Source organism: Mesocricetus auratus, unplaced genomic scaffold (assembly GCF_017639785.1).
Source record: "Mesocricetus auratus isolate SY011 unplaced genomic scaffold, BCM_Maur_2.0 Super-Scaffold_100019, whole genome shotgun sequence".
In the NCBI taxonomy this organism is placed as follows: Eukaryota; Metazoa; Chordata; class Mammalia; order Rodentia; family Cricetidae; genus Mesocricetus; species Mesocricetus auratus.
This window is the reverse complement of record NW_024429200.1, coordinates 21,755,360-21,770,819: the sequence shown is the minus strand read 5'-3', so window position 1 is coordinate 21,770,819 and position 15,460 is coordinate 21,755,360.

Below are 15,460 nucleotides of genomic sequence, written 5' to 3'. Positions count from 1 at the left end.
TTTCTAATTGGAGATCCAGACTAATTATACTGAGAGTGATTATTGAAGGTTATATGATACGTTTTTTCTTTTGTTTAGAGTTTTGCTTCTTTAATGAATTAAAATTGTTTATTGTGTAATTTGCTTACATATTTTAATATGCTTTATTCTTTCCCAAGTGCTCATGATTGCATATATCTTTCTTCTGCAATGCCTGCTTAGTACTCATAGATTTTTGTTTGTTTCTGATTGTAAAGGACTATTTCTTCCTTGAGTTTAAAGAATAAGTTTTGTAGGAGAGGTAACCATGATAGACAGTTAATTTGTTTCAGGGCTAAGAATATCTCAGTGCATGGACTCCAGACCCTTAGCATTTCTGCTAAAAAATCCACTGTTGCTCAGATAGGTTTTATCTTTGTATCTTGGTGCTTCTCTCTTGTAATTTGTAACATTATTTCTTTTTTTCTGTACTCTTGGAATTTTCATTAGAGTATGATTTGGAGAACTTTTGTTCTGTTAATGTCTGTTTGCAATTCTGAATGTCTCCTACAGTTAGATGTTAGTAATTTGTCCAGGACTAGGGGACATTTTTGATATAATTTCATTGAATACTGTGTGTCTTCAGCTTGCTTTTTGAATTCCTCTTTCACAACAAAGAGTAACACATTTGTCCACAAAATCATGTCTCAGAGTTCTTGATGGCTATTTATTTTCTTTGTTGACATATCAATGTGATAATTCCTTCATATCATCTTTAATTTCTGATATTCTTGTTCACAACTTTGTCAGTTTCCACTGATTATTCAATTAAGTTTTTTTGTTTTGTTTTGGAGACAGGGTTTCTCTGTGGCTTTGGAGGCTGCCCTAGAACTAGTTCTTTTTTTTTTTTTTTTAGTTTTTCGAGACAGGGTTTCTCTGTATTGTTTTGGAGGCTGTCCTGGAATTCGCTCTGTAGACCAGACTGGCCTCGAACTCACAGAGATCCTCCTGCCTCTGCCTCCTGAGTGCTGGGATTAAAGGCGTGTGCCACCAACGCCCGGCTCAATTACCTTTTTTTTTTTCAAGATTTTCATTCCTCACTTCACACCCTGACACTATCATATGTCTGAGTTGCTTGATCTCTTTAATTAATACCTTTGCATCATTTTTAAAAAAATTTTTGAATTCTCCGTGAGGTCACCTGCCACGCCCGCTCATGCAGCCTGTGTCCAAAATGTGCAGAGGGTGTCGGGATTGATGGCACAGAGACCAGTCAGTGGTGCAAGAAGGCTTCCAGACAACTTCAAGAAGTCCCTCCTCCTTTATTCTTACCCCGGCTGCTTATAAACCCTGACACCAGATGCTGCGGTGGGGGTTTAGAAAGAGGCGGTTAGTCAATGGAAAGGTGTTCCTGTGAGCGAGCCCTTCTGAAAACATAAGGTACTTTTTGTTCCAGTAAACATGTTTTTATGGACACTGGATTGTTTTCTGGTCAACATGTTTTCTACCGAATGCAACTGCCTGCTCCCAGGCTGATGGGGAAGTGGGCTTCTGGCCAAGGTCTCTTGGTCCCATAGTCACCAATAATAGATATGAATATTCATTGGTATTTTACCCAACTTAGCATCTTTGAGTTTGGTTATTAGATTCATGAACCGCTGTGGAAACTATGGTCCTTGACATTTTTCGTACTTGTTTCTATGCTGTGGTTTGTACATTCACTGGGTTGGTTTTACATGTGGTTCCTCCAATTCTCCACACTTCTTGGAGAGGGAGAAACAAATTGTCCTTATAGCAACAGCATAAGAACAAAATAGCTTTTCCAGAATAATTCTGCTTGGTAGTAACTGCTTTTATGTTTCATTATGCTTTATGGTGATGATCCATATATTAAATGGACAAATAATTTAGAGTCTGGATTTTCAACACCTAGTAATCATTCAATTCACTACCCATTATTAGGTATTCATTTATTATTACATACCTACATGTTTCTGTAAACATTTAGCCAAAATAATTGTTTATAAGTAAAGATTGACCCCCATTCTATTAATTAAGATGCTTTGTTGCTCTTCCCTGCTATAAAATAATGATGAAAATCACGAAAATATGTAGAAACACTGAGACAGATATTTAAGTTTAAATAATAGGTACACAGGAAACCAGCAATGACTCTGAAACAAACAACAGAAACAACCTTTGGACCCAAAGGAGCCCTCTAATATGTATAATGAGTTAAATGATGATCTAGTCTCAAGACAAGGTTCTTCAAAATGTGAATTATCCAGTGACCAAAGAAATCCATATTACCCATCTAATAGTGAACACTTACAGAGTTGTTAGATTTCCTTCAGCATTGTTAGATGCTTTGATAGATACAGTTAGAACATAGTGTTCTCTAATTTAGTGAAAATAAATAATATAAATAAGATATGGAATTCTGAAATACATACGTTGAATATAGGAAATACAGTCGAATTAGGCTGAATATAAATTAGTAAAGAATTATAAAGATTTGGCTGATGCAAGCCCAAAGAGTTTAGGAAAAAATGATTTGTGAGCATGATACATACCATCCCAAATCAATGACATTGCATAATTAATCCAAGAATAGTGGCTATCACCAGGATATTTGATTTAGACAAAAGGTGTATAGATTGCTCAAGCGGTGGTGTAGAGAGCATTTCGTTTGCTACCTTGTGGAGCTGTTTAATGCTACCTGGTGATGATGAGCAGCATAGAAGTTGGTTTCCTTTCATATTCTAACTGTCTTAATACAAATGTTCCACAGTTGAGTACAACTCACAATTTTGCCTTAAAGTGTTTATTATTTTTAACATTGACCTTACTTTTTGTTAACACTACTGCTCCTGGGTACCAAATAACATAAAAGTCTTGGAGCATTTCCTCACATTGACCCTTTATCAGACTTTTTCTTTCCCCTGTGTAATTATTTGTTCTCTATTTTCACCCTCTCTTTTCTCTCCATAATATCATGTTAACAAAACTATATGTTGTGCAAAATTCTAAGACTTATGCTTTTCACTCATAAAATGCCTGTAAGTACAATTTGTGTATAGACTCATTTTTATCAAAGGACACATTTTGCATGGATATTAACCCATTAACTCTACTGAGTGGTTTATAGCCTTAGATTATTGTAAATTGTGCCAATGTAAGCATTTAAAAGCTCTGCTCTGATTGCATACTACACTGTATCCAGAATTCTATTAGAAACAGTTTTCCTGAAGCAAGAAAAGGAGTGGTAATTTTGTGAAGCTGGTCAGGATTAAACATACGTTTCTGGATGACAATAACAAGAACATTATAATAAGGCTACAAGAATAATATAAAATGATATGAATTGAATTATGCTAAATGTTGACAGAAGAAATGGTGGTAGATGGATACTTATGAACAAATAGGAGTGAGGTTTTATAAAATGGTAAGAAGGGAAGGAAAGCAGTCATTGCTTGTACAGAGCTGTTGAACACGGTGAAAATATGAGACCATCTCAGCACAAGCTCTGACATTTGGAAAGCCTTAGATGTGGGAAGCTGGGTCACAGAAGGGATCAGCCCAAAGGCCATTACTTATAATATATGTGGGAAAGAGGGCTTGTGGTGGCCTGATTGTCTTAAGGTTGAGCTCATATTAGAGGGGATCAGAGTGGTGATATGAGGTAATAAGAACTGAACTAAATTATAAATCACCCAGAGCTTGCATGTTGTTAAAGGCCGTGGGAAACAAACATGATAGGTTCTGCTCAGCAGGCAGCAAACAAGGAGGCAGAAAAGAAGAAAAAAAGACAACTAGATACTGAGAAGAAAAATACACAAGTGGCAGGTTGTGTCTGTGGGTGTTTCAAAAGATTGCAGTATCGTCTCTGAATGCTACCCTGAGGACAAAGACACATGCTTCTCCGAGAGTGGCTGTTGCAAACATACAAATGAAGAAACTTTGCTTTTGTAAGGAGCTGTCTTAGAGAAATTTATTGCAACTTGTCACTTTCCTTCTCCAGAAGTTTTATAAAATGAAGAGACGTTCAGTACTTGTTCTTTTTTACACTGCTATACTTTCAGGAACTACATTTGAAGCAGAGACTGCTGAGGATAATATTTTCCTCTAAGTTGTGTTATAGTTACTGATGTCAAATTATACACAATTAACAAACAATATGTAGCAAAACAAAATATTGGGACATACTAGACAATAAATGTCCATTATATACATCATGAAGCTAAACACTTTTTGAACAACAGATACCGTTTCAAAATAAAGACATAGCCCCTTAGGTGTTAGTGATACACAGAAGTAATTATATGCAATGCTCTATAGTTTAAGTTACTGAGCACTTAATTTGGGAATCTTTGAATAGAAAATTAACTTCTCCGTATCAATCTATAGTAATCATCTAGCTATCTGTCCATTTATGCAAATAGGAAAGGATTTAGGATTAATTGCTGTTAGAATAAAGGCTTGTGGGGAAAACCTCGTGTGTGAAGGAACATCAGGTACCTGTGCTTCAGTGAAAAATTAATGAGCATACTAAAAGCAACCTACTAGAATACTTTACAGTATAGTGCTACCCTGAAAACCTGCAGAGGTTCTCCGGCTGCTCAGGCACTGTCCTAGCTACAATTTGTTGCAGTGACACGTAATCTGGCAAAAAGTAACATAGGGAAGAAAGATTAGTGTGGTTTAGGGTTCCAGATTCCACATTATAGGCCATCATCTTGTGGAAGTCTGGGCAAGAACTCAAGAGGGCAGAGAAACCAAAGTCATAGACAAGAGCAAAGAAAGAATATGTAATCCTTTCTTACTGGTTTACTCTCATAGTTTTCTCCTTTCTTATAGTGTTCATGACCACCTGCCTAGAGAATGTTGCCTCCCATAACTAGCTGGGTCTTCTCAAATAAAATAACAGTCATGACAGTTGCCCATAGACATGCCCAAAGGGCCAACCTGCTTAAAAAAATCTCCTTGGGCTTCCAGCCCAGGGATTCTAGTTTGTGTCAACTGACAGTAAAACTAAGCAGTGTGAAGCATCCCTTGTCAGGCTGCCACATAAACATATCACTTTAAGCCATAACTTTGTACACTTTGCTCCAAAGACTAATTTTACTTTCTTAATATAAAATATAGTACAATTCCAAAAAGACTTAACAACTTCAACCCTTTAAAAGTCAAAGTTTTCTTTAAAAGTCCAAAGCCCCTTAACTATGACTCTAAAAACATTAGTTATATACTTAAGCATATTTATTCCAAATGGGAAGAGCAAAACACAAATTCTGCAACTCAAAGTCCTGCATCTGAGAATCACTCATGATTTAATAATCTTCTGGGCTCCAAAGGCCTTAGGAGCCTCTTGTCTCCAGATCTGCCATCTGCAGTAGGATCACAAGGCTTCCCTCATCGGTTAGCTCTATTCCACACTTGCAGCTGTCTTTGACAGATGTCCCATGGAATTGGCATCTCCAAATCCTTGGTACTGTGCTGCAAGCGAGGCATCACTTTCACTAAGCCTGTTAGAGCCGCTCTTGTAGGCCTGAACTTGCCACATGGTACTTGGCCTGCTTTCCACGGCCCTTCAGGACTTCAAAACTCCTGTCATGTGGATGTCTTCGTCACCAACCTCTGGTCCAAGACTGAGTTGTTGCCTGGCCCCCTTAGCTCACAACTCTACTAGCTTCTGTGTGCTAACTGAGGAAATACTTTCCTGTTGTCCCAATGAAGCACTGAATGTCTCACCTCCATTATGCTGATTTTTTTTGTCGTTGCTGTTGTTTCATTTTTGTTTTAGCTTTCCATTTGGGGAGTTACTTTTTCTTTTCATTAGTTTATCCTTTTTCCTTCTACTGAAAATAGTTCCTTACAATATACTAATATATAATAATAGTTCTATATAATATATATGTTGAAAAAAAACTCCTTTAAAGATGGGAAACACATGGAAGAAAAAGAAAACCGTCCTTGGCTAACTAGAGACACACACTCTGTGCATGAAGTGGGTAAGGTTCAATGAATTTAGGTGCTCACATCTTTCCTATGCTATGCTTGTCCTCCACAAGTGGCTCACATTCCTCAGAGCTGTTCACATGCCACTTTACTTTGTATTTTATCTGCTGGGCTGGTCTCTACCAGCCTGAGACCTCTCAGGTTACACCTTAAATGGTGGCTATTTTAGCTGAAGAGAGTATTTCCCAAGTGCAATGAGAAGATGGGAGCAGGTACAGCACTTAGGTTATTACAGATGAAGAGCTATCAAACTTCAGGGTGATTCTTACTTGATAAAAATCTTTTGTAGCCACCGAAGGCAGGTCTATGTCTCCCTGTGATGTTTATACCATTTGGCTTCTCAGCATCTGGCCTTATTGCTCCTCACGGCTGCATCTCTGGGCAGGCAAAATTGAGGCTTCCTGACCTGTGGTTGTTTCCTGATCTCAGACTCCCATGGTAGCTGAGGGTTTTACAATAGATACTAAGGTTCTTCCTGGCTGCTGCCCTCCCTCAAATAGCATGACAAAATGGAATTTCTCTCTGTCACTGACCTGTCCACTGGAGAAATCACTCTCTCACTGAAACCGGCAACTAGATTTCAGGCATGTGAAGCTTGAGGGGTTGCCAGAGATTCAGACTGCTCATTTTCCATTTGGATTACATCCAGGAAGTCACTTCTGCTCCACCCATGCTCACCCCAACCAGGGAACTGTACAGCTGAGTCCATTTGGCTTCTCTGTAGTGTGTGTTTTCTTCTATTTCTTTCCCCACTTTATGAATTTATGAAACTCTTTGAGTTGTTGTCTGGTTCTTTTTTTCTCCTTTCTGCCTTTCACTGACTCACAAAGATGCAGCCACGAGTCCACTGTCCAGGTATCTTTTAGAACGATTATTAGACATTTGTTGATTTGTATTGGTGGCATCACATTTTCCAAGTTCTTCCATTTGCAGGCATGAGACACTGTTTCAGTATTGAAAAACCAGCCTCTGCAATTTGAAGCCTTTTGTGGCTAGAACTCTGATTTTATGTGGCAATCCCCAGGATTTTAGGTGACATAACATATTTTAGGTGAATCTAAAACATATGAGTGACTCTAAAACTGAACAGCAGACTACAGTTGTCATTCCTGTTACCAGCACCTGTAGGAAACATGGATTCTGTGGTTCCTTGTGTGGACTGGACTGACTCCTGATCCCTGGTCTGTTGAATGGTACAGAAAAAAAGATCTACGTCATGCTTCAGGGATGGTTTAGTCTGTGGACAACTTCAGTACTGAGTTTGCCACCTATAGATCTCTGGAAAAAGATCTCTAGGTCTCCCATTGCATCAGTGGATGTGACCCTGGGCTGGGTTGGTAACAGCTGAGATAAAGATCTTCAAGGTGTCAATATAGTTCTGTTTTATGGTCTTTTATAAGGCTATTTCAGCTCATAGGGATGATTCAAGAACAACAGCGGGATCAAGTTTAATCTCTGCCTGAGAGCTTTTGCTGTATATACCTTGCCTCTGGATTCCCATGAGGATAGAAGTATTCTTTTTTGGGGGGGTGGTGTGTCAAGACAGGGTTTCTCTTTGGCTTTGGAGGCTGTCCTGGAACTAGAGCTCTTGTAGACCAGGTTGTTGTCGAATTCACAGAGATCTGCCTGTCTCTATCTCCAGAGTGCTGGGATTAAAGGTGGGAGACACCACCGCCTGGCAGAAGTATTCTTAGTGTACATCCAATAGGCTCAATACTGAGATAAAGATCTGCGTGAGGATCTGTTGCTGAACAGGGGTAGTCACTGTTGCCACAGAAACTCAGACAACTTGATTCCCTGAAGGACTTGAACTGGGCAGACTCACTTTTAAACCATTCCAGAGAGGGCTTGAAACTGAGTTTCAGGGTTTTTCAGAATCTGTCTTAGGACTGCTATTAACAAAACTGATTTTATTGTGATAGCCAGGGAGATGCCAAGCAAGTTCCTTATATAGGCACATTGCTCCAGAGTGCATGCAACTGAAAATAGGATCTGCTCAGAAATCTGCTATGTGTCAGAAGCTAGCAAACCTGCTCTAAGTGTTTAGATAGATTTATTTCCTAACAGCTGCGTTCATGGCTGGAATTTCTCTGACTTTATGATAAAGATGGGCTGGAGCCAGGAGAAAGGTATCCTCTAATATTTACTGGGGAGTTGCAGATCCTCAGGACAACTGTTGGTGAACTTGATGACCAGACTCCTTGTGTGACATTACTGAGAGTGAACTGGAAAGGAGTGATGGGAGGATTTCCAGGCCCACTTATAAGAACAATGTTAGCATGTCTGGCTGCTGAGACATCAGTGTGATTCCTCCCAGGTCCTTTGACAGATGGTTTTGACAGCAGGCTGAAGGCCAAATGAGGCTGTAGACAACGTCTTCACGAAGTATGACCATTTCCAGGTTTGGAGCCAGGAGCAGGATTTTCAGATCTACCATCTTGGTATGAAATAGAATGCCCAAGTTATCCTTCTTAGCACGAGGCTTCTATAAAGCTAATAACTTTCTACATCAATCCTAAAATTACAGTGAAATACCAGCCAGTACGTAGGTGGGAGGTTCTTGTTATGGATGTATGAGTAGATCAATTCCCCATCTTGGGATATCAGTTTACCTTGAAGGTTTTGGCCTTTTAGCCTCTGTTCTGAAATTGGAAGGATGGGAGTCCTAGTGGGTAAGTGTTCACACAGCTGATCATTGAATGTATTCTCTCAAATCCTCCATTTCTACATAAATAATGGGAGTTAAGGTTCATCATCTTGCCTTATGTCTCTTTTCTACTCCTTCCTCTCCCTCCGCCCTCAACTGCCCCTTCTTCTACACACACACACACACACACACACACACACACACACACACATTTTTATGTGTTAACCTCAGTGGAGGACCAGAAGTTAGTGCCAGCATATTTATTCAAAATAACACTTCATTCCCTAGAGGGCCAGTGGTCTGGTAAGTGTTAGGTTTCATTTATGCTCTAAGACAGGAGAGACAGTAGCTACTCCCTTAGCATTACATAATATCATGAAAAGTCAGTACCTTGAGTATTTAGTATAACCTTTTTCTCCCCAGGCACAAGCTAGAACTGGAAGCTTTGATTTTGTAGGTCCAAAGGAACAAGTCTGTGTCCCAGTCCAGTACTTTAAGAATGGCAAACTATGTATCACCCACAGAAGTTAAGATGGTATATGTGTATACTCCAATTCTTTAGCTGCCCACAGAGAAGCTAGACTCTGGGGAGAGATTCCCTTTTGATTATATGATATTATGGTGGGGACATGGATAATGTTCCATGTTTTCCTACCATTGCCAATGTGGCGATTTTTGTAGTTATTTGGGGCATAGGAGACTATCAACTACTTTCTGGATTTCTTTTACTTTTATTTAATTTCTTATTTTTTATTTAAATTAGAAACATGAATGCTTCAAATGTCAATCCCAGCTCCCCCCTTATCCCTCCACCAGCCCCACCACCTCCATCCCAATCCCTGCATCATTCCCCAGAGAGGGTGAGGCCCTTCTTGGGGGGGATCTCCAGAGTCTGTCACTTCATCCAGGGCAGGAGCTCTTCCCCATGTGTCCAGGCTGAGAGAGCATCCCTCCATGTGGAATGGACTCCTAAAGTTCATTTGTATGTCATGGTGAACACTAATCTACTACCCAAGGCCCCAGATATTTCTGAGGCCTCCTCACTGACACTACATTTATGGAGTCTGGGTCAGTTCCTGTTGGTCTCTTAATCATCAGTCTGGGGTTCAAGAGCTCCTCCTTGTTCAGTCAGCTATCTTTATGGGTTTTACCAGCACAGTCTTGACCACCTTGCTCATCACTCCTCCATCTCTGTCACTGGGTTCCAGGGGGTCAGTTCAGTGTTTAGCTGTGAGTATCTGTCTCTGGATTTCTTAAAAAAGGAAGTAAAGTGTTGTTGAACTGAAATGTCCATCTTAAGGACACTATGTGGGACTTCTCCTTTAATAATTTTGATGATTTATATTTGTCAAATTTATAAATTTTACCTTTCATTAAGTTTGAAAGTTATTTTAGTAATTGCATTTCAAATATTTAATGCTACCCCTCAAGCGAAGAGTGGATAGAGAAAATGTGGTACATTTGCACAATGGAATACTACTCAGCAGAAAAAAATGGAATCTTGAAATTTGCAGGCAAATGGATGGCACTAGAAGAAACCATCCAGAGTGAGGTAACCCAGTCACAAAAAGAAAAACATGGTATGTACTCACTCATATATGGATTTTAGACATGGATCAGGGGAGTGCCAATCTACAATCTCACTGCCAGAGAGTCTGTGAAGCAGGGAGGATCCTAAGAGAGATATGCATGGTATCCCAGAGAAGGGTTATGGGACAACATCTCCTGATTGAATTGGGAGGGGGGAAGAAGGAGATGGGAGAAAGAAAGCGGTAAAAGAGGAGGGGACAGGCAGACACAGGGGCGCAGGAAGGTTGAACCAGTGTAAGAATAGACGAGAGAAGGATGAGAGATACCATAACAGAGGGAGCCATTATAAGTTGGAGGAGTGATCTGGCACTAGTGAGATCTTCACAGATCTACAAGAATGACACCAACTGGCATCAAGGCTACCTTAAATACCCTCCCATGACAATGAGATTGATGACTACCTCATATGCCATCCTAGAACCCTTATCCAGTGGCTGATGGAAGCAGAGGCAGACACCCACAGCTAAAATCCGAACTGAACTCCTGGAACCCAGTTGCAAAAAGGAGTGATGAGCAAAGAAATCAAGACCAGGTTGGCAAAACCCACAGATGCAGCTGACCTAAACAAGGGGGACCCCATGAACTCTAGACTGATGACTGAGAGGCCAGCATGGGACACTCTGACACTCTCCCCCCACCAACCTGTGTGTTAGAGAAGAGGCCTCCACAGTCTATGAGACCTTGGAGAATAGATCAGTATTTATTCCTGGCATACAAATAGACTCTGGGAGCCAATTCCACATGGAGGGATGCTCTGTCAAGCTGTATACATGGGGGAGGATCTAGGCCCTACCTGGGATGATATGGCAGACTCTGAAAATCCCTCATGGAAGCCCTTACGATTCCTGGGGAGTGGACGGGCTTGGAATGGGGTAGGGAGTTGGGAGGATCAGGGGGCTGGTGGAGGAGGGGAGAGAGAGGGAAATGAGAGTAAAATGTGTAAAAAATTAAATAAAAAAATGTTAACAAAAAACCTGAAGGAAAATTCTAGTTAGGGTATAATAATGATAATTTTATTTGTTCCTCACAGTTATATGCTTTCTACATCTCCTTAAGGTTTCATTCTCTTGGTCCCCTTTTACTGGGCTTTGTATTTGGAAAGTTCAGATTGTGTCTTTTTAGATTGGGCCCAACTATGCATTCAATTCACTGTGAGCATTTTCAGAGTCCTCTAAATCTTTAGTGGCTTTATTACTTATTCCCCAGGAGAAAAACAGTTTGTATTAATAATGAGAAAGGATCTCTACTGCCAATATATTCATTTTATAAATACATAAGTGCACTAAAAGATTTCTATGTCGTCCATTATTTAAATTTTACTCAAGAAAGTCCTTAGTGCCCTTTTCAGCCTCATTAAGTTGGCCACCCTTAAGAGCAATGGCTTCCTCAGAATTGATAGATCCAGATACAGACTTGCTCCATCTAGTCTTTTCTATGGAAAATATTATTTCTTTATACAGTTACTGAAATGCTGCCATAAATACTCATATGCACGAAAGACAACTCCATATGAAGTATCATCTTGATGAAACAGCAAGTTTGTTAGTTTAGCAAGTAAATGAGTCACCTAGTTTTTTTCCTATCTGTTCTCTTTAATGGTGTAATTGTAGGGAACTATAGTTCTCTTAATAGAGATAAAACCCACATCTCTCAATATCAAGAACATGCTGTATCTGTATTGAAAATATATGGCCAGCTCATCATCAAAAGCTAGTACAGACTCGTATCATTATAAAACTGCTAAGACTAATGCTGACAGGGCTCATTAATAAGGAAGTTACTGGGTAGGAAGAGAGAACAGGAGCTAAAAAAGAAAAATATTCTAATGAAATTCTAGTTCTCTGTAACTTACAGGAAAAAGGCTATAATTGTTACCTTTGATTATTAAGGATTGTGAACCTGTTTTTAACTGAGGGGATACAAAATATGGAATTTTGAAAACAAATACTTTTAGCTTTTTAAATGTTTTTTTGGGGGGGAAATACCACTTTTCTGATAATTTCTGGGAAGTTTTCCACATGAGGAGAGCTGTAAGCAGCACATATTTAATCTACTCAGCAAAGGTTTTACAATTACCAGTTACCATATTGACTTTTATTTCTCCAGATATTGAATGTTTCAAATGAACTTTACTACATGGTTGAAACTCTGGAGTTAAGAAGTCAATAGCTTCAATCAAGAAAATTATAACTCTAACTTGATATGTCTCTTTAGAAACCTTACTTTCACATAATCTGATTTCATCACCACAATAATTGAGGTAAATTTTCTTTTTGCATGTCAAAGAGAATAAAACCCAAACCCAGACTATATAGCTAAGTGCCTTTAGCAAGCAAGTGAAAGCTCCGGATTCAAGGTCATTCATTCTGATATTAAGTCCATTGTTATTTTCATGGTGTTTAAAGCATTCCACAGTAAATTGGGGGGAAGTAAGTTACCTTAGTTTTGCAAACTGTTAATCTTTAAAGGAAGGTGATTCAAGTCTCCAGAGAAGACAACTTTCTGCTTCAACATTTTTTTTTGGAAATGAGAAACATAGAGGAAATTTTTGTTCCTCAGTCTAATGAATATTTTATCAGAGAAAATATTTCAGGTTGTAGAGTGTGAGTTGAGGCCAGATAGAGCCAAGTAGGACTCCTTAGAGCAGAAAGTGAGAGAACACGCTAAGTCACAAGGTAGAATGTCATATCTTCAGAAGACCACACAAAGCACCATTTTGAGTGAAGGCAAGAGGCTGCATATTCTAGCTGGTTGCATTATAAAGTAAGAACATTTTGCCTAACTGTGGTGGTCATTAATGCATCACTAGGGGGTCCCAGTTTTGGGAGACATTCGCTATGACAGATGTATGTGCTTTTGTCCCTAAAACCTAGGCTAAAAGAGTAGATACAGAGCTTCCAGATGATTCAGGTAAATTATTCATCTCACATATAGTGCAAGTCGGCCTTGAGTTCACAGACATCCACCTGCCTCTGTCTCCTAGTGCTGGGAATAGTCATGTGTGCTACCATGCCCAGCCCACACTAACATTTATTTATTCATTTTTCAAGATTTATTCATCTATGTTTTTTTAAATGTATATGAATGCTCTGTCTGCATGCCAAAAGTCATCTTAGGCCTTACTTAGAAATGGTTGAAGCAATCAAAGTTAATGTGTCTTCAAAGTTTCCTAGACTGTTAATATACCACAGTTTATACCTCAAATTCATTTTTGAATAGTGACTCTCCCATTCCGTTATATACCCTCTAGAGCAGGAAGTTAATTTCAAAGGGCAGGGCTTTCCTAGCTCCTGCAGCATGTGTGACATCTTTGATAGTCCTTACTTCTAGAAAATATTTTGATTATATTGATGTGAATTCTTTCCATCAGTTGAATTAGTTATTGTCATTGTCACCTTCAGTATGAATTTAACTTCTCTTTCATATAAACAGCTCCGTGAATACTTACAGACAGTGATCTCACTGAGTTTCATGGCACACATTACAAACCCAGCCCTTGGGAGGCAGAAGCGGTAAGACTGACAGCTTGGGGACTTGCTGGGATATATAGAGATAACCTATCTTTACAAACCAAATTGGGTAGTGAGACAGAGGAGGCTCAGTTGGTGAGACCACTTTCTGTGAAAATAGTAGGGCCTGAATTCAAATCCTTGGAACTCACATAAAAGAAATGGCATAGATCTGTACTCCACAAAATTTGAAAACTTAAAGGAAATGGACAATTTCCTGGATAGATATCACTTGCCAAAACTAAATCAAGAACAGATAAATAATCTAAACAGACCTATAACCCCTAATGATATAGAAGCCGTCATCAAAAGTCTCCCAAACAAAAAAAGCCCAGGCCCAGATGGCTTCAGTGCATAACTCTACCAGAAATTCAAAGAAGAGCTCATTCCAATACTCGTCAAAGTATTCCACACAATAGAAGCAGGAGGCTCACTGCCAAACTCTTTCTACGAGGCTACAATTACCTTGATACCCAAGCCACACAAAGACACAACTAAGAAAGAGAACTATAGACCAATTTCCCTCATGAACATTGATGCAAAAATACTCCTCCAAGACCCCAACCCAGCGAGCCCAGCTTCAGGTGAGATTGGGTCTCTGGCTGGGACCACCCGCCCATCACCCATCCCCCTCCATCTTCGGGGCCGCTCCCGGCTTCCAGAAGAGCCGCCCACACAGGAAAGAGATCAGCTCCTCCAAGACCCCAACCCAGCGAGCCCAGCTTCAGGTGAGATTGGGTCTCTGGCTGGGACCACCCGCCCATCACCCATCCCCCTCCATCTTCGGGGCCGCTCCCGGCTTCCAGAAGAGCCGCCCACACAGGAAAGAGATCAGCTCCTCCAAGACCCCAACCCAGCGAGCCCAGCTTCAGGTGAGATTGGGTCTCTGGCTGGGACCACCCGCCCATCACCCATCCCCTCCATCTTCGGGGCCGCTCCGGGCTTCCAGAAGAGCCGCCCACACAGGAAAGAGATCAGCTCCCCAAGACCCCAACCCAGCGAGTCCAGCTTCAGGTGAGATTGGGTCTCTGGCTGGGACCACCCGCCCATCACCCATCCCCCTCCATCTTCGGGGCCGCTCCTGGCTTCCAGAAGAGCCGCCCACACAGGAAAGAGATCAGCTCCTCCAAGACCCCAACCCAGCGAGCCCAGCTTCAGGTGAGATTGGGTCCCCGGCTGGGACCACCCGCCCATCACCCATCCCCTCCATCTTCGGGGCCGCTCCCGGCTTCCAGAAGAGCCGCCCACACAGGAAAGAGATCAGCTCCCCAAGACCCCAACCCAGCGAGTCCAGCTTCAGGTGAGATTGGGTCTCTGGCTGGGACCACCCGCCCACCACCCATCCCCTCCATCTTCGGGGCCGCTCCCGGCCTCCAGAAGAGCCGCCCACACAGGAAAGAGATCAGCTCCTCCAAGACCCCAACCCAGCGAGCCCAGCTTCAGGTGAGATAGGGTCCCCGGCTGGGACCACCCGCCCATCACCCATCCCCTCCATCTTCGGGCCGCTCCCGGCTTCCAGAAGAGCCGCCCACACAGGAAAGAGATCAGCTCCTCCAAGACCCCAACCCAGCGAGCCCAGCTTCAGGTGAGATTGGGTCTCTGGCTGGGACCACCCGCCCATCACCCATCCCCCTCCATCTTCGGGCCGCTCCCGGCTTCCAGAAGAGCCGCCCACACAGGAAAGAGATCAGCTCCTCCAAGACCCCAACCCAGCGAGCCCAGCTTCAGAAGAGCCACC